The sequence below is a fragment of the Zingiber officinale genome, chromosome 10B, assembly GCF_018446385.1.
Source record: "Zingiber officinale cultivar Zhangliang chromosome 10B, Zo_v1.1, whole genome shotgun sequence".
Taxonomy (NCBI): Eukaryota; Viridiplantae; Streptophyta; class Magnoliopsida; order Zingiberales; family Zingiberaceae; genus Zingiber; species Zingiber officinale.
The window spans coordinates 59,516,817-59,537,954 of record NC_056005.1 but is presented as its reverse complement, the minus strand read 5'-3'; positions in this window follow the sequence as shown (position 1 = coordinate 59,537,954).

Sequence of the window (21,138 nt, the reverse complement as noted above, 5' to 3'; positions counted from 1 at the left end):
AAACCATTTTCTTTTACATATATACTTGAAAATAATCTCAACATAAGGGGAATCCCGACTATGTACCACTTACATATTGCGCGCAACCTTGTAGGTCCAAGGTAGCAAGTTTTGAACCCTACGAGGCAAACATACTAGGCCCTTAGTCCTAGGGGCACTTAGGAGCCCATCCCTAACGAGGTCCTTAGTCCCCGGGGCGCTTATGGAGCCCACCCTTGGTAAAGCCACTCACATATAAAGTAAAGTACATGTCATACATATCATGTATCATAAAAGCATGCATCACTTAGGCATACATCATATCATAAAAGTATGCATCACTTAGGCATACATCATGTCATAAAGGTATGCATCACTTAGGCATACATCATGTCATAAAGGTATGCATCACTTAGGCATACATCATGTCATAAAGGTATGCATCACTTAGGCATACATCATATCATAAAGGTATGCATCACTTAGGCATACATCATGTCATATCAATATGCATCACTTAGGCATAGATCATAAAAACATGCATATCTTAAGCATAAAGCATATCATCAAGCATGTATATTTTATCCACATAGCTTATCATAAAAGCATGCATATTTTATCCACATAGCTTATCATAAAAGCATGCATATTTTAAGCACTCAACATAGCATTAAAGCATGCATAATTTAACCACGTATCATAACATAAGCATGCATATTTTTAACACAAAGCACATCATATCATAAAAGCATGCATATCATATCATAAGTCATAAATCACAAGCATACATATTAAGCATAAGGGTGTATCTTGTGATTATCTTATCATAGGAAACATGATATCATATTTATCTTGGTTTTAAGCTTCCTAAACCCTTGTGGCTGAAACCCTTTAGGGCTCAATTTAGGTTAAACACAACATCCTAGCATGTGGCACCTAAATTATCATCATAACATTTTCATAGGAAGCATTATAAACATGATTAACTTAGTTTCTAAGTTCCTCAAGTCCCTAATTTCATATGGCCGAAACCTTAAGGTGTAAAACAAGGTTCCATATGACATAAAAGCATGGACAACTTTAAATCATATTTATAACATTTTTACCAAGGAACAAGGTAAACACATTTGACACATTTGAATTAGTTCCTAAGTTCTTTAAGCCCTTAACATATGTCATGGCCGAAATTTAACAAGTTCTCATTAGGGCTACAAACAAGCATACAAGCATGTGAACTTGGACTAACATTATGTATAAATTCATACAAGGCATCATCCAATAGTTATGGCCGAAACAAACCCTAGCATCATTTTAGGTCATAAAACAACATATAGCAATTGAACCTTGGCTTTCTACTTATCATATTTCATGTAGAGTGACATGAGCATATTTAATTTATGTCCTAGGGTTTCTAGGGCATCTATTCCTTCATGACCAAAGCATTCAAGGGTTCATTTAGGCCATGAAAAAATTATACAAGCATGTGAAACAATCAACACAATATCCTATTTTCATAATAAGTACTTTTAACACATTTGGTTTCATTTCTAAGGCCTCTAGGTCTTTTAAACCCTACTTGGCCGAAACTCACAGAATATGAACTTGCTTCAAATAGCCTAAAAGCATGAGAATTTATACAAGTTTCATAGCATGTATAAGGACATGCATAATGAGTATACATATGAATTGTGTCTTAGGCTTTCTAGGTTTCTTTTCCTCTTTTTCTCTTATTTTTTTCTCGTGGCCGAAACCTACCATTCCTTAGCTAGGTTTTTAAGTGGCCTAAAGCATGAAAAACCTAAGTAAGTTTCATGGCAAAAGTTACTAAGAAACATGTATACAAATTGGTTCATGAATAAGCTAGGACCCCTTGTGGTCATACATGTTATATGTCATGCAACTAATTTTTTTCTACACCCTAATTAAGCATGAGGGCATTAACCAACTTTCATATCTAAATAGCACAGAGGTCTTGAGCATATTAAAATTTTGTTTAAGCTTTTCTAAGCCATCCATCTCATCATGGCCGAAAAACCCTAAGAAGGAGTTCATGAAATTCTAGCAATATTCAAGCATACAAATCCTTTAAGATCTTTGTATTCTATCACATGAGCATGGTTATTTAAATTTCAAGGTCTTCCTAACCCTAAACCCTTTCTTGACCGAATCATATGAGTGGGTTTTCTCTTAGTTTCAAATATCTTCTAAGGAAGGAAAACTAATACATGATCCTTAATATTTCATAGGGAGAACCTTGTACTAGTTGGGTAAAACAATAGATTTTCCCTAGCCTCTTAAGAATATTTTTGGCCAAAATTCTAGGGTTCAGTACTCCTCTGATCAAGCATCATATAGGTATAAAAGTATGAAGAAGAACCCCTTTACATAGCATAGAAAAATCCATCATGTAGTGAAGACTAGTTTAAACACCATTAGATTTTGAAAGCTCTTCTTGGCCGAATTTTCTCAAACTTGTTTCTAGGTTTTAAAATCTTCTTAAAATCCGAAAAGCACATAAAAGCCTTGTACCACAGGTGAGGGGAAAGCTTACATCCTTTTCGCTTGTGGATCTAAGGTATGGTGAAGAAGAAGTAGCCTCTTCTTCTAGTTCCTTTCCCTTGATTCCCTTGCTAAGTCCTCCTTGTATCTTAGGTTTTCTTAGGAGAAAACCTTGGCTTGGGGCCGAAAATGGAGGAGAGGGGAACTGAGGTTTCGGTGAGGGAGAGGATGGATGAGAGAAATGAGAGAAAATAGAATTTTCCCTTTACATATTCTCTTTTATGTTAAGGGGGAAGAGGTAGCAAACTTAGTTTTTGCTTTCCTTCTCCCTTAGCCTTTTTTTTCTATTTTATTTTTATTTTTATTTATTTATTTATCCCCATCATTCATGGTGAAATAAGGGGGAATGAATCCCCTTAATTCCTCTTTAAACATTTCGGCAAAATCAAAGAGGAAGAGGGAGAGGAAGGGAGGAAGGCAAGTTGCCTTTCTCTTGCTCTTTTCTTGTTTCCTTTTGGCTAGCTTTTACTCTCATCTTTATCATAAGTTTCCCTCCTTTGATATCAACATATTATTCCTATCCCAACTGGTTATTACCCATTAATTCTATGAAATATAATATAAGAGGTTCAAGGTTCAATCCTTGACCTCTCCCTATTTTTATTTCTTTTTATTTCCTTTTTGGTTCAACTCACTTCCAATTATTTTTCTAAGGCAAAATCCTACATTCATATATTTATCTTACAAACTTAGTGGGTATTACAGTACCCCGTACCTCATAAAAAGTTCATCCTCGAACTTTAAAATAGCTCCGGGTACTTTTGTTTCATATCGTCCTCGCGCTCCCAGGTGGCTTCTTCAAATCGTTGATTCCGCCACAATACCTTTACTAAAGGTATTTCTTTGTTCCTCAATCTCTTTATTTCTCGGTCCAGAATCTAGATGGGTTTACTTTCGTAACTCAGGTCTTCCTGCACCAGTACCGACTGAGGCTCAATCACTTGATCTGTGCTGGGAGTACATTTCTTGAGCATCGATACATGGAACACGTTGTGAATGGCGGTCATGTCTGAAGGTAGTTCTAGTCTGTATGCAACTTGGCCCACTCTCTCTAAAATCCGGTACGGTCCTACATATCGTGGGCTTAACTTGCTCCTCTTTCCGAACCTCATTATCCCTTTCATGGGGGATACTTTAAGGAATACCAAGTCTCCGATGTTGAATTCTAGCGGCCTACGCCGTTTATCGGCGTAATTCTTCTGCCGACTCTGAGCAGTTTCTATTCGTTGAAGGATCTTTTGTATAGCTCGGGTGGTGTCATCAATAAGTTCCGTTCGGAACCCCATTTCCTTCTTTTCACCACTTTCATACCAACATATAGGAGATCTACACTTCCTCCCATATAGAGCTTCGTAAGGTGCCATTCCAATAGTAGCTTGGTAGCTATTATTGTAGGCAAATTCTGCCAGGTATAAATATCGGCACCAGCTCCCCTTGAAGTCCAGGGCACAAGCTCTTAACATATCTTCCAATATCTGATTTACTCTTTCAGTCTGCCCATCAGTCTGTGGGTGGAAGGCTGTGCTAAACAACAACTTCATGCCGAGGGCCTTCTGAACGCACTCCCAAAAGTGCGAGACAAAACGTCCATCTCTATCAGAAATATGTGTCTTAGGGATACCATGTAATCTGACGATTTCCTTAACATATAGTTGAGCTAGTTGTTCAGTTGAATAAGTCATCTTGATCGCCAAAAAGTGTGCAGACTTCGTCAGTCTGTCCACGATCACCCATATAGCATCATACCCGTTTGTCGTCTTGGGTAAACCTGAAATGAAATCCATGGAGATTTCTTCCCATTTCAATTCTGGAATTTGGACAGGTTGTAATAATCCGCCGGGTCTCTGGTGTTCAGCTTTTACCCTTTGGCACGTCAGACAAGTACTGACGTACTGAGCCACTTCTCTTTTCATACCGGACCACCAAAATTTCTTTTTCAGGTCCTGGTACATCTTAGTGGAACCCGGGTGCATGGCATAAAGCGTTGTATGGGCTTCTTCCAGTATCTTCTTTCGCAACTCTGGATCCTCTGGAATACATAATCGATCCCTCAGGTATAATATTCCATCGTCTGCGATACGGAACCCGTCATTCTTTCCTTCTGCGGTCTCTTGTTTAATTCTTTGAAGGCTCGGGTCCCTGGTTTGCTTCTCTAACATGTTCTCGAATAACGTCGGTGTTATGGTGAGGGTAGAGAGTCGTCCGGACATGGTTTCAACTAATGGATATGAAACATGTTTCATTTTCTCGATGGATTCCCTTATTAGTTCGCTTTCAGCACTGAATAAAATTCTAGCATACTAACTGAAATTGGATATCTGACCTGTGACGATAGTAGAGGTGTTCGCCACATCATCCTGAGCGAGGGTATAGACTCTAGCATTGGTCATAGTGGGAGGGGCCTCCAATCTTCCTTGGCTGATTGAAGTCCCTTCTATGGCAGCTTGCATCTGGTGAAGCTGTGCGGGGGCACTCCTGTTCTGGAAGTTCTGCGAAGGTAGTGCCTGAGACTGAGTAGGGAAATTTCTTGCCAAATGACCTTCCCTTCCGCAGTTGTAGCACTTTTTGGTGCTCAGAAGACATATACCAGAATGCATCTTTCCACATGTGGCACACTGAGGGTACTTGGTCTGCTTATTGGCTGGACCACCTTTTGTTTTATTCCACTGCTTCCTCTTTCCACTTGAGTTTCCTTTCCAGTCAGTTCTGGTACTGTGCGATTTTTGTCCTCCGGTCAGTGCTTGGTTCTTGCCCTTATTCATTGTTTCCTGATAGTGCTCGGTAATCAGGGCGCTGCTGACCATCTCTTCTGCAGTTTGCGGTCTATTAACTCCGCCGGCTACGTTCAGAGCTATCTCGGGTCGGAGCATCTTTAACATCAACCGGACCCTTTCTTTTTCAGTACGGACCAGTTCTGGGCACAATCGAGCTAAGCGGTTGAACCTCTTGACGGCTTCATTGACTGACAGATCACCTTGCCGGAACTCAGTGAACTCGTCATAGTGCTTGTTGGTCACTTGCATATGGAAAAATTCCTCTAAGAACTCTGTCTCAAAATCTGTCCACTGCATTTGGTTTACTTGCCTTTTCGCCTTTACTCTGTCCCACCACATCCGGGCATCTCCGGTAAGACAGAACGACGCGCATTTGACCTTCTCGTGTTCAGGCCAATCCAATAGTTCCATTATGTTCTCCACGGTTTTGAGCCAGGCTTGCGCATCCCATGGTTCACAGTTTCCCGAGAATGCTTCCGGCTTAAGCCTTTGCCACTGAAGTAGATAGGCCTCTTGTCGGACCATCGGAGTAGGGGCTGCCGGGGGCACTGGTGTGGCTGTAGGTACCACAGGTAGTGGATTCACCGGTGGGGTAACTGGGTTGCCTTGCTGACCCATTAAGGTAGTGATCAGCTGTTGTTGTTCTGCGATCTGATGCTGGAGGTCTGCGACTACTTGCGTCAGATCTGGTGGAGTCACTGTTCCTCCGGTTCGGGCATTGCGTGTCCTAGACATGTTTATCTAAAAGAAATAGACTAGTGTAAGTGGTTATCGATTTTAGCCAATCTAACGTACTGGTTTGTTTCTATCTATTTGTTATGGTATTATCCCTAACCTACCAATATGTAATCCTAAACCAATTTATAACTAAAAGCATAGAATGAAGCATCAAACATAAGTAAGTAAAACACGAACAAAAGCATAAACAACATAAGGAAAAATAAGGAATAGAATGACAGACAATATGACATAAGGAAATGAAGCATAAGCAATGTAGTAAAGAAAATAAAGCATGGGCAATATAACATGAAACTAAACATACGCATGTAACAAGAAAATTAAACATAAGCATATAACAAGTAAATTAAGCATAAACATTCTTACTTGGAGCGGCAGGTAAGAGGCTTGATGTGTGTGTAGTGAGCTGGCAATAAACTTTGGCTCTGATACCAACCTGTAACGCCCGCCCTCCCTGCTACCCTAAGGGACGCGGCTACGATACTCTACGTATAAATTTTTCTTTTTAAAACAGCGGAAGACTTAAAATAATTTTCATAGTTTTAATAAAACTTTTCTTTTAAATTTCTTTTGAACTATACTATCACATGGCATCAAAATCATAACATCAAATCTAGTGGAATCATAATGTCAAGCCACACATGTTTAGGTATCACAAGTCATAAAATACCAATACATAGTTCCTTAAAGAAACTTTAAGCAGGTTCTTATTTATTTGGTTTCCTAGCCACTGCCACACACATCTTCATTGCCCCTCCTGCTGCTCCTCTAACTCATCCAGCTTTTTCCTTTATCTGTGGTACAAGGAAAGTAAGCTATGAGCACTCATGGCTCAGTAAGTTCCTTTCCTACTCACTAAAGACAACAATCAGCACATAATCAAGAATGCATCAACAAGTCATAATCTCAACTAATCATGGCATAACATAGCATTCTATTCAAGCATATCATGCATCATAATATAATCACAACTAGTCATAGCATATCAAGCATCACCATGGCCGAAACATATACATAGTGTATTGCATAAAACATAGCTAGACATGGCATAACGAACAAGTGATATGGTATATCAAAGCATGGCCGAAACATGTATATCAAAGCATCATTCTATGGCCGAAACATGTACATCAAGGCATCATCATATCTATGGCCGAAATCTATATATCAAGCATCAACAATTCCATGGCCGAAACATGTCTGTAAGGTATAGCATGAACATAACATAATCATACCTTATCATGGCATATCATAATCAAGAGCATAACATGAAACATAGCATAATCATAAGGTGTATGCAATATGATTTTGGAAAACATGTATCCGAAAAAACATGTGTATGTCTCATGATCTTTAAAACCATTTTCTTTTACATATATACTTGAAAATAATCTCAACATAAGGGGGATCCCGGCTATGTACCACTTACATATTGTGCGCAACCTTGTAGGTCCAAGGTAGCAAGTCTTGAACCCTACGAGGCAAACATACTAGGCCCTTAGTCCTAGGGGCACTTAGGAGCCCATCCCTAACGAGGTCCTTAGTCCCCGGGGCGCTTATGGAGCCCACCCTTGGTACAAGCCACTCACATATAAAGTAAAGTACATGTCATACATATCATGTATCATAAAAGCATGCATCACTTAGGCATACATCATATCATAAAAGTATGCATCACTTAGGCATACATCATGTCATAAAGGTATGCATCACTTAGGCATACATCATGTCATAAAGGTATGCATCACTTAGGCATACATCATATCATAAAGGTATGCATCACTTAGGCATACATCATGTCATATCAATATGCATCACTTAGGCACAGATAATAAAAACATGCATATCTTAAGCATAAAGCATATCATCAAGCATGCATATTTTATCCACATAGCTTATCATAAAAGCATGCATATTTTATCCACATAGCTTATCATAAAATCATGCATATTTTAAGCACTCAACATAGCATTAAAGCATGCATAATTTAACCACGTATCATAACATAAGCATGCATATTTTTAACACAAAGCACATCATATCATAAAAGCATGCATATCATATCATAAATCATAAATCACAAGCATACATATTAAGCATAAGGGTGTATCTTGTGATTATCCTATCATAGGAAACATGATATCATATTTATCTTGGTTTTAAACTTCCTTAACCCTTGTGGCCGAAACCCTTTAGGGCTCAATTTAGGTTAAACACAACATCCAAGCATGTGGCACCTAAATTATCATCATAACATTTTCATAGGAAGCATTATAAACATGATTAACTTAGTTTCTAAGTTCCTCAAGTCCCTAATTTCATATGGCCGAAACCTTAAGGTGTAAAACAAGGTTCCATATGACATAAAAGCATGGACAACTTTAAATCATATTTATAACATTTTTACCAAGGAACAAGGTAAACACATTTGACACATTTGAATTAGTTCCTAAGTTCTTTAAGCCCTTAACATATGTCATGGCCGAAATTTAACAAGTTCTCATTAGGGCTACAAACAAGCATACAAGCATGTGAACTTGGACTAACATTATGTATAAATTCATACAAGGCATCATCCAATAGTTATGGCCGAAACAAACCCTAGCATCATTTTAGGTCATAAAACAACATATAGCAATTGAACCTTGGCTTTCTACTTATCATATTTCATGTAGAGTGACATGAGCATATTTAATTTAAGTCCTAGGGTTTCTAGGGCATCTATTCCTTCATGTCTGAAGCATTCAAGGGTTCATTTAGGTCATGGAAAAATTATACAAGCATGTGAAACAATCAACACAATATCCTATTTTCATAATAAGTACTTTTAACACATTTGGTTTCATTTCTAAGGCCTCTAGGTCTTTTAAACCCTACTTGGCCGAAACTTACAGAATATGAACTTGCTTCAAATAGCCTAAAAGCATGAGAATTTATACAAGTTTCATAGCATGTATAAGGACAAGCATAATGAGTATACATATGAATTGTGTCTTAGGCTTTCTAGGTTTCTTTTCCTCTTTTTCTCTTATTTTTTTCTCGTGGCCGAAACCTACCAATCCTTAGCTAGGTTTTTAAGTGGCCTAAAGCATGAAAAACCTAAGTAAGTTTCATGGCAAAAGTTACTAAGAAACATGCATACAAATTGGTTCATGAATAAGCTAGGACCCCTTGTGGTCATACATGTTATATGTCATGCAACTAATTTTTTTCTACACCCTAATTAAGCATGAGGGCATTAACCAACTTTCATATCTAAATAGAATAGAGGTCTTGAGCATATTAAAATTTTGTTTAAGCTTTTCTAAGCCATCCATCTCATCATGGCCGAAAAACCCTAAGAAGGAGTTCATGAAATTCTAGCAATATTCAAGCATACAAATCCTTTAAGATCTTTGTATTCTATCACATGAGCATGGTTATTTAAATTTCAAGGTCTTCCTAACCCTAAACCCTTTCTTGACCGAATCATATGAGTGGGTTTTCTCTTAGTTTCAAATATCTTCTAAGGAAGGAGAACTAATACATGATCCTTAATATTTCATAGGGAGAACCTTGTACTAGTTGGGTAAAACAATAGATTTTCCCTAGCCTCTTAAGAATATTTTTGGCCAAAATTCTAGGGTTCAGTACTCCTCTGATCAAGCATCATATAGGTATAAAAGTATGAAGAAGAACCCCTTTACATAGCATAGAAAAATCCATCATGTAGTGAAGACTAGTTTAAACACCATTTGATTTTGAAAGCTCTTCTTGGCCGAATTTTCTCAAACTTGTTTCTAGGTTTTAAAATCTTCTTAAAATCTGAAAAGCACATAAAAGCCTTGTACCACAGGTGAGGGGAAAGCTTACATCCTTTTCGCTTGTGGATCTAAGGTATGGTGAAGAAGAAGTAGCCTCTTCTTATAGTTCCTTTCCCTTGATTCCCTTGCTAAGTCCTTCTTGTATCTTAGGTTTTCTTAGGAGAAAACCTTGGCTTGGGGCCGAAAATGGAGGAGAGGGGAACTGAGGTTTCGGCGAGGGAGAGGATGGATGAGAGAAATGAGAGAAAATAGAATTTTCCCTTTACATATTCTCTTTTATGTTAAGGGGGAAGAGGTAGCAAACTTAGTTTTTGCTTTCCTTCTCCCTTAGCCTTTTTTTTTTCTATTTTATTTTTATTTTTATTTATTTATTTATCCCCATCATTCATGGTGAAATAAGGGGGAATGAATCCCCTTAATTCCTCTTTAAACATTTCGGCAAAATCAAAGAGGAAGAGGGAGAGGAAGGGAGGAAGGCAAGTTGCCTTTCTCTTGCTCTTTTCTTGTTTCCTTTTGGCTAGCTTTTACTCTCATCTTTATCATAAGTTTCCCTCCTTTGCTATCAACATATTATTCCTATCCCAACTGGTTATTACCCATTAATTCTATGAAATATAATATAAGAGGTTCAAGGTTCAATCCTTGACCTCTCCCTATTTTTATTTCTTTTTATTTCCTTTTTGGTTCAACTCACTTCCAATTATTTTTCTAAGGCAAAATCCTACATTCATATATTTATCTTACAAACTTAGTGGGTATTACAGTACCCCGTACCTCATAAAAAGTTCATCCTCAAACTTTAAAATAGCTCTGGGTACTTTTGTTTCATATCGTCCTAGCGCTCCCAGGTGGCTTCTTCAAATCGTTGATTCCGCCACAATACCTTTACTAAAGGTATTTCTTTGTTCCTCAATCTCTTTATTTCTCGGTCCAGAATCTGGATGGGTTTACTTTCATAACTCAGGTCTTCTTTCACCAGTACCGACTGAGGTTCAATCACTTAATCTGTGCTGGGAGTACATTTCTTGAGCATCGATACATGGAACACGTTGTGAATGGCGGTCATGTCTGAAGGTAGTTCTAGTCTGTATGCAACTTGGCCCACTCTCTCTAAAATCCGGTACGGTCCTACATATCGTGGGCTTAACTTGCTCCTCTTTCCTAACCTCATTATCACTTTCATGGGGGATACTTTAAGGAATACCAAGTCTCCGATGTTGAATTCTAGCGGCCTACGCCGTTTATCGGCGTAATTCTTCTGCCGACTCTGAGCAGTTTCTATTCGTTGACGGATCTTTTGTATAGCTCGGGTGGTGTCATCAATAAATTCCGTTCGGAACCCCATTTCCTTCTTTTCACCACTTTCATACTAACATATAGGAGATCTACACTTCCTCCCATATAGAGCTTCGTAAGGTGCCATTCCAATAGTAGCTTGGTTGCTATTATTGTAGGCAAATTCTGCCAGGTATAAATATCGGCACCAGCTCCCCTTGAAGTCCAGGGCACAAGCTCTTAACATATCTTCCAATATCTGATTTACTCTTTCAGTCTGCCCATCAGTCTGTGGGTGGAAGGCTGTGCTAAACAACAACTTCGTGCCGAGGGCCTTCTGAACGCACTCCCAAAAGTGCGAGACAAAACGTCCGTCTCTATCAGAAATATGTGTCTTAGGGTTACCATGTAATCTGACGATTTCCTTAACATATAGTTGAGCTAGTTGTTCAGTTGAATAAGTCATCTTGATCGCCAAAAAGTGTGCAAACTTCGTCAGTCTGTCCACGATCACCCATATAGCATCATACCCGTTTGTCGTCTTGGGTAAACCTGAAATGAAATCCATGGAGATTTCTTCCCATTTCCATTCTGGAATTTGGACAGGTTGTAATAATCCGCCGGGTCTCTGGTGTTCAGCTTTTACCCTTTGGCACGTCAGACAAGTACTGACGTACTGAGCCACTTCTCTTTTCATACCGGACCACCAAAATTTCTTTTTCAGGTCCTGGTACATCTTAGTGGAACCCGGGTGCATGGCATAAGGCGTTGTATGGGCTTCTTCCAGTATCTTCTTTCGCAACTCTGGATCCTATGGAATACATAATCGATCCCTGAGGTATAATATTCCATCGTCTGCGATACGGAACCCGTCATTCTTTCCTTCTGCGGTCTCTTGTTTAATTCTTTGAAGGCTCAGGTCCCTGGTTTGCTTCTCTAACATGTTCTCGTATAACGTCGGTGTTATGGTGAGGGTAGAGAGTCGTCCGGACATGGTTTCAACTAATGGATATGAAACATGTTTCAGTTTCTCGATGGATTCCCTTATTAGTTCGCTTTCAGCACTGAATAAAATTCTAGCATACTAACTGAAATTGGATATCTGACCTGTGATGATAGTAGAGGTGTTCGCCACGTCATCCTGAGCGAGGGTATAGACTCTGGCATTGGTCATAGTGGAGGGGCCTCCAATCTTCCTTGGCTGATTGAAGTCCCTTCTATGGCAGCTTGCATCTGGTGAAGCTGTGCGGGGGCACTCCTGTTCTGGAAGTTCTAATGGCACCCAAGCCCGCTGTCCCAAAAATTTTGGGGCGAAACGAAGCCGTTTTGGAAAAATCTTTCCGGTAGCCGTAGCCTACAAGTGCCGAGACACTTGTGCTTCGCTTCTACGGAAAAATTACCCATAAAAACTCGAAAATCATAATTTTACAGAAAATTACAGAAACTTTTAGTTTTCATAAAACCAAAAATAAATTCATACAAGCCTTGCACGTGGCTCTTATACCACTGTTGGGTTTTTAGGGCCGCGAAAACCGCTTTTCGCGTCGCGGAAACCCCGAATCACCCAAGGCCAACGGATCCGTGCAAGGAAAACCAAAAATAAATACGAGTACGAATTTGAAAAACCTTTTAGATCTACTCCTAGATCTATGTGTTAAGAATACACCTTGAAGCGTGCCCTTTCGCGTTCCCGCTCGTCCAAGGAGTTGCCGGATCTCTAGACCGTCAAGCGTCGGTCCTCTAGAAGTATCCACATGAACAATTCTTGATTGAGAAAACCTAAACAAAGGTGTGCTAGCACCTTGATAGGTCACGGCAAGGAAGAGGAGGGAGAGCAAGGAGAGAACACAAGGAAGAAGAAGGAGTTACACCACTTGAATGAAAATGAATTCACACTCCAACACAAAGTGGACGGCCACTCTCAAAAAACTCCCAAATTAATTGCATTAATTGTAATTAATATGAAGCCATTAAAGAGAATGGCTTTGTAACTTCCATGAGGTGGCACCCATGATGATGTGGAACATCATTATTGGTCCACCTAATGCCAACTCACCAATGAGGTGGCAAAAGGTCAAGTCAAAATTGACCTTTGGTCTTCCTTCTCAAGTCAAGTCAAACTTGACTCAATCTCTACCATGGTTGATCTAATCTAACCATTTGATTCGAGCCAACTTAATATAATGAATCTAATTCATTAAATTAAATTGATTCAATGAGTCAAAATCTAAATCAGACTCATAGAACACATGAATCAACTTGAGTCGAACTCAAGTTAGCCCAATTAGGATTACTCTTAATACAATTTGATTCATGAAATGAATCTAATCCTCTTGGTTCATCATATGAACCTAATCTCCATCTAATTGTCCTAAGTGTGTGACCCTATAGGTTCTTATAACATTGTCAATGCCCTAAGCCCATTTATGAGCATAAGTAATGAGCGGTATCTAGCAACACATCATTACTACCCAAGTTACAAAAATGTCGAGATCCGACATTACCTTTTGACTACTAATTGTGACTCCTCACAATATATGAGACATTGTCCTTCTATCTTAGACATCTAGATTGATCAATATGAGGCATAGACCGTGTCATCCTCTAATCAATCTAAATCTTGAACTCCAAGTAGACTCACTCGATCAAATGAGCTCAACATCTAATGTTGACTCATTTGGGCATGGCTATGCACTTAGTCGTCTCACTCTATCAAGAATACCGATGTCGCTCCCGTCATATGGGAGGGATAGATCCCATCTACATCACTCACATCCCTCTACATAATTCGTTATATACCCAGTAATCGCCTTTATAGTCCACCCAGTTACGGGTGACGTTTGACGAAACCAAAGTACATAACTCCTTATGTAGGGATCCATGGTGACTTCAGGTCTAAGGACTAATAGTCATACTAATAGCCACATGAGAAAGTATATGACACTCATATAACGATCCATGATACTTTCTCATGGCGGGTCATTCAGTATACATTCTCCAATGTATACCCATGTGTCAGCTTGATATCTCTATATCCATGACTTGTGAGATCAAGTCATCGAGCTGACCTACATGCTAGTCTTATTGCATTAACATTGTCCCTGAATGTTAATACTCGACTAGGAATGACTTAGTATAGTGTTCCCTATATCATCTCACTATCGATTCAACTAATCGATTGATATAGGTATGAACCTTCTACTCAAGGACGCTATTATACTTAGTCTATTTGGCACTAATACAAATAAGTATAATAACCAAACAAATGCCTTTATTAATATACAAGAATATGATACACTGAGTCCATACAATCATCAAATGATTGGCTCTACGGCTCTAACTAACAGTATGATGTTTATGTTATGCTATGCCATGATACCTTATGTTTATGCCATGATGTTTATGATGATGCTTATGACATGTATGATGATTATGTTGTGATTATGCCATGATATGCTACATGATATGAAGAAATTATCTACATGTGATATGACTTGTGTTTTAATATGCTATACGGTTTTTGTGAGTAGGAAAGGAACTTACTGAGCCATGAGTGCTCACAGCTTACTTTCTTGTACTACAGATAAGGGCAAGGGATGGATGAACTAGGGGAGCAGCAGGAGGGGCTAGAAGGACATGTGTGGCAGTGATCTGGCTAAGGATAAAGCAAATACCTGCTTCCACTAAATAAGAATTATGCCTAGTTTTATGTCATTTACTTTATAACTTCATGAGATTTTACTTTGTGTTGAGTATCATGACTCGAAAACAATATTAAGTATGCTATGTGGTTTATGTGATTAGATGATTAGTCATGATGAATTTTAAAGTCATGAAAAGGTTATAAAATATTACGAATAAGACTTCCGCTGTAATAAGTAAGTAAGTATGGTAAAGTAACCCCCGTGGCCTTAGCAGGAGGGGCGGGGCGTTACAGTTTGGTATCAGAGCAGGTTAGCGTCTCACTACACACATGTCAAGCCTCCATCCTGGCGCTCCAAGTAAGAATTTATATGTTTAAGTTAAATTCATTTTAAGATGCCTTAATATTATGCATGTTTACTTATCCTGTCTGATTATGATAAGTCACAACTATAGGATAGGTATGCATGATTGTAGAATAAGAATGATAACGACCTTATGTTAACGTGGATAGAAATAACGATAATTTATTGTCGTTTAATGAAGATAAGCATGGCTAGGAGACGCACTACTCGAGCAGACGAGACAGCGACTCCACCGGATCTGACACAGATAGTTACCGACCTCCAGTGTCAGATCACGGAGCAACAACAGCTGATCACGACTTTAATGGGTCAGCAAGAAAATCCTATCACCCCGCCAGTGAATCAGAACGCAGTGCCCATTATTCCAGTAGCCGCACCAGTACCACCGATAAACCCTATTCCGGTGGTCCGACAGGAGACTTACTTGATCCAGTGGCTAAGGTTGAATCCGGAGAATTTCTCAGGTACTTGCGAGCCATGGGATGCCCAGGCCTGGTTCAAGACAGTAGAAAGCATAGTAGAGCTATTGGACTGGCCTGTGCCGGAAAAGATCAAATGTGTATCGTTCTGTTTTTCCGGAGATGCAAGGATGTGGTGGGAAAGAGTAAAGGCAAAGAGACAGATTAATCTGATGACATGGATGGACTTCGAGACAGAGTTCTTTGAAGAGTTCTTCCATATGCAAGTGATGAACCGACACTATGACGAGTTCACCGAGTTCCGGCAAGGTGACCTATCAGTGAACGAGGCGGTAAAACGCTTCAACCGTTTGGAACGCCTATGTCCAGAGTTGGTTCGCATAGAAAGAGAAAGGGTCAGACTGATGCTGAAGATGCTTCGACCCGAGATAGCATTAAATGTGGCCGGCGGAGTTAATAGACCGCAGACTACAGAGGAACTAGTGAGCAGTGCCCTAATCACAGAACACTATCAAAAAGCAATGAACGAGAATAAGAGTCAGTCCCGAATAGAAGGACAGAGACCCTCAGGTAGCAAAACAAACTGGAAGGGGACCTCTACCGGAAAAAGGAAGCAATGGGACAATACTAAAGGTAGCCCAGCGAATAAGCAACCGAAATACCCCCAGTGCACTATTTGCGGAAAGCTGCATTCCGGAGTATGTCACAAGGGTTCAAGGAGGTGCTATAATTGCGGAGGGGAAGGACATCTGGCCAGGGACTGCACCAGTCGGATTCAAGCCTCACCCCTGCAGTATAACCAGAACAAGAGTGCCCCCTCACAACTACATCAAATGCAAGGTGCAATAGAAGGGACTTCAATCAGCCAAGGAAGATTAGAAGCTCCACCAACTACAACGGACGCCAGGGTTTTCTCGCTCACTAAGGAGGATGTGGCAAGCGCCTTTACTATCATTACAGGTCAGCTGCCTATCTTCAGTCAATATGCTTTAGTATTGTTTGATACGGGGGCGACACACTCGTTCGTCTCGGCATCATTTACCAAGAGACTAGACATACCACCCCAGACACTGGATATCATGTTCTTAACAACCCTACCGTCCGGGGAAGTTATGCCATCAGATCATATGCTGCGGGTCGTACCTATCCGGATCGCAGACAGGGAACTTTACAGTAATCTGATAATACTCGATATGCGGGACTATGACATTATATTAGGCATGGTTTTCCTGAGCAAGTACGGTGCCTCAATCGAGTGCCGTAAGAAGAAAGTAGTTTTCCGACCTGAAGCTGCACCAATGTTTGAATTTATTGGGGAATCTGGGAAGGAAATTGAAGGATTCTTATCAGCTGTAAAGGCACAGAGAATGTTAGACGAAGGGTGTGCTGGATTTCTAGCACACGTGGTTGATGCAAGACAAACCGGGAGCCAGAAGCTAGAAGAGGTCAGAGTAGTATGCAACTATCCGGAAGTATTTCCTGATGAACTACCAGGATTAGCACCCGATAGAGAAATAGAATTTACGATTGAACTAGTTCCGGGTACTAAACCAATCTCTAAAGCACATTACCGGATGCCACCAACCGAATTAATGGAACTTCAAGAACAGCTACAGGAGTTACTCGACAAGGGACTTATTCGCCCTAGTCACTCTCCATGGGGGGCTCCGGTACTGTTTATGAAAAAGAAGGATGGGTCTATGCGAATGTGTATAGACTATCGAGCGCTGAACAACGCAACAATTAAGAACAGATACCCTCTTCCACGGATCGATAATTTGTTCGATCAATTGAAGGGAGCAACTGTCTTCTCGAAGATTGACCTAAGGTTCGGCTATCATCAAGTGAAAGTGAAACAAGATGATATACCCAAGATAGCCTTACGAACAAGATACGGACACTATGAGTTCGTAGTTATGCCCTTCGGAGTAACAAATGCCCCTGCGGTATTCATGGATTTGATGAATCGGGTATTTGCAGCATATCTTGATAAATGCGTGATAGTCTTCATTGACGATATCCTCATCTACTCAAGAACCCAGGAGGAACATGTTAAACATCTGAACATGGTACTACAGATTCTCCGAGAAAAACAACTATATGCAAAATACTCCAAGTGCGAGTTCTGGCTAGATCGAGTAGTATTCTTGGGTCATGTCATCTCCAAAGATGGAGTCATGGTAGACCCAAGCAAGATTGAAGCCGTAAGTAACTGGGACAGACCAAAGAATGCCAGCGAAATCAGAAGTTTTTTGGGATTAGCAGACTACTACAGGAAATTTGTAGAGGGTTTTTCAAAAATTGCAGCCCCTATGACGGGTCTTACCAAGAAAAACAAAAAGTACTAATGGGCGGATGACTGCGAGAAGAGTTTTACGGAATTAAAACGGAGACTGACCAGTGCTCCGATCCTTACTCTTTCGGAAAGTAACCGAGGCTTTGATATGTATAGCGATTCTTCCTTACTAGGACTTGGAGCTGTACTTATGCAAGATGGCAAAGTCATCGCCTATGCCTCTAGACAACTCAAAGAGCATGAAAGGAATTACCCCATTCATGATTTAGAACTAGCAGCGGTGGTCTTCGCACTAAAAACATGGAGGCATTATTTATATGGAGCCCAGTGCAAAATTTATACAGACCATCAGAGCCTGAAGTATTTCTTCACGCAGAAAGACCTAAATATAAGACAACGCAGATGGCTCAAGCTAGTCAAGGACTACGATTGTGAAATCTTTTATCATCCGGGAAAAGCGAACAAGGTAGTCGATGGACTCAGTAGGAAGTCCGGCACCACTTGACATCGCTATTCTAAGTTCGAGGACGAACTTTCTATGAGGTATGGGGTACTGTAACACCCACGAATTTTTATAAGTACATGAGTATTATTTTCATTAGAGCATGGAAATTAATAGAAAGAATAAGAGAAAAAGAGGACTAAGAAACAAAATAAAAATAAATGGTAAAAGGTGGAGGCCAAGGATTGAACCTTGAACCTCCCACAAATAATGGAGGAAGACTAATGATATAATCACCACTAGGATAATGAGTAACATATGGATAGGAAGGAATAAAAATGGTAGTTAAAGGAGAGAAGAAAAATAAAGCAAAGAGCAAGAGAAAACCAAATTTCTTACCTCTTCTTTTTCTTGATTAAGAGAAGGAACAAGAAGAAGGCAAGTTGCCTTCCTCACCTTTCCCTCTTCTCATTTTCATGAGAATCAAGAGAAGAGACATGGGAGAGTTAAGAGAGGGAATTAATGAAGGCATAAATTCCCCTCATGGTGAATAAATGGAAAATGAGAAAGGAAATCTCTCATTTTCTCCTTCTTCCTCCTCCTTCCTCCTTTTCCTTTCTCCACCGAGACCAAGGACTCCCCCATCTCCTTGATCCAAACACTAAGCTCAGTTCCTCTTTAAGAAAAGTAAATCTAGAGAGGACACCTACAAGACCTATCCTTTCCAAGCAAGAAAAACAAGAAGAGGTACAAGAAGAAGAAGCTATTTTCTTCCTTGGCTCCTAGGATATTTTTCTCCTTAAGAAAAACCACAAGCGAAAGGATGTAAGTTCCCCTCACCTGTAGTACAATAGCTAAATGATTGTCATGTAAATATATTGCTTAAAAACCTATGTTTGTTTCAAGAGGGTTTCGGCCAAAGCAAAAAGAAAGGTTTAAAGAACTTTGAAAAAAAAAAAACCAAATAGGTATGTTCATGATAGTTGTTATGATATGTATCTTATGGTAAGGGGACTAAACTAATATTTTCATGCTAGAATGTTTGGTTAGAACATAAGTTTATGAACTTAGATTTTTGGCCAAGCAAGAACAAAAGAACTAGGAGAGCTTTAAACCTAAATCAAGCATGCTCTCTTGTCCTTATGATATGTACCTTAGGGTAAAAGGTGTTATTAATGTTTTCTTTCCACTTGTATGTTGATTTGAACTTGATTTTCATCTTCATAAACATTCGGCCATGATAGAGTTGAGGGACTAGAAGGGCTTAAAACCCAAACCTAAGCATGCTATGGTTCTCATAAGACAAGCTATGAAGCTAATATGTTATGTCATGATCTTATGTTAAGTTGAACTATATTTTTATGCATATGATGATTCGGCCATGTTGAGGCTTGCGCCCTAGGAAAGTTTAAATCAAGTTTAAGATACTCATGACCTTCTTGATGAAAAGATATGAAATAAATTGATGTTCTTGTGTTTCTTGTTGCATAAAAACTTGAATTCTTGCTCTATAACTCTCGGCCACACTTGCTTTTAAGACCTAGGATGCTTAAATTCTAAACTAAGTGGTCCATGTTATTCTTTGTAATGAATACTAAGAAAGTTCTTATGGTCTTCATGCTCTTATGCCACTAGAAACCTAATCCCCATGCTTAACAAGGTTCGGCCACATTAGGTTAAAGGGCTTGAGAAGCTTGAAACTTAGACTAAGAGTACTTATGGTGCTTCTCATGATATGTACTGAGATATTGGTATGAAGTTCAACCTTTTCATGTTACTTGTAACCTAGAAACATGTTGCTAGGGTTTCGGCCATGTTAGGGTTAAAGGCTTAGAGAACTTGGAACCAAAATCAAACATGCTCAAGTTGTTCTTATGAAATATGATGTGGCCATTGTTAGGGTTTTTCATGCTTGTATGTTGCTTTTAACCCAAAAATGAGGCTTAATGGGTTTCGGCCATGATATGAAAAAGAACCTAGAAAGCTTGGAACCTATACCAAACATGCTTAAGATGTTCCTTATGTTCTAAGAAATGTTAAATGTTTAGGGTTCACATGCTCTTTTGTTGCTTGCTAACCTAAGCCATCTCTACATGTTTCGGCCACCACTTGTTACTAAGGTTAGAGACCTAATTATGTTCTTTCCATGAACTTCACATGCAATGATTTATGATATGATAAGAGTATGACATGCTGTGATGTTTATTTGTTATGTTAGGTCCTATTCATGATATGCTATGAGCTTAATTTCATGATATGCTGTGTGCTTAATTTCATGATATGCTATGTGCTTAAGTTCATGATATGTTGTGTGCTCAATTTCATGATATGCTATGTGCTTAACTTCATGATATGCTGTGTGCTCAAATTCATGATATGCTATGTGCTTAAACTCATGATATGCTATGTGCTCAAATTCATGATATGCTATGTGCCTAAACTCATGATATGTTATGTGCTCAAATTCATGATATGCTGTGTGCTCAAATTCATGATAGGTTGTGTGCTTAATTATGCATGTGATCATGATATGCTATGTGCTCAAGTTCATGATATGCTGTGTGCTCAAATATACATGCTTTAAGCTATGCCTAAAGAGTTGCTTCCCTATAAGTGGGATCAAGAGCACTCTTCATGACATGAATATGACATGAGTGATACGGACTATGTAGATATGACATGCTATTTTAATTTTAAGGTTTGTACCAAGGGTGGGCTCCATAAGCGCCCCAGGGTCGATGGACTAAGAAACGGGCCTCGTTAGGGATGGGCTCCTAAGTGCCCCTAGGTCGATGGACTAAGAAACGGGCCTAGTATATGTATGCCTTGTAGGGTTCAAGACTTGC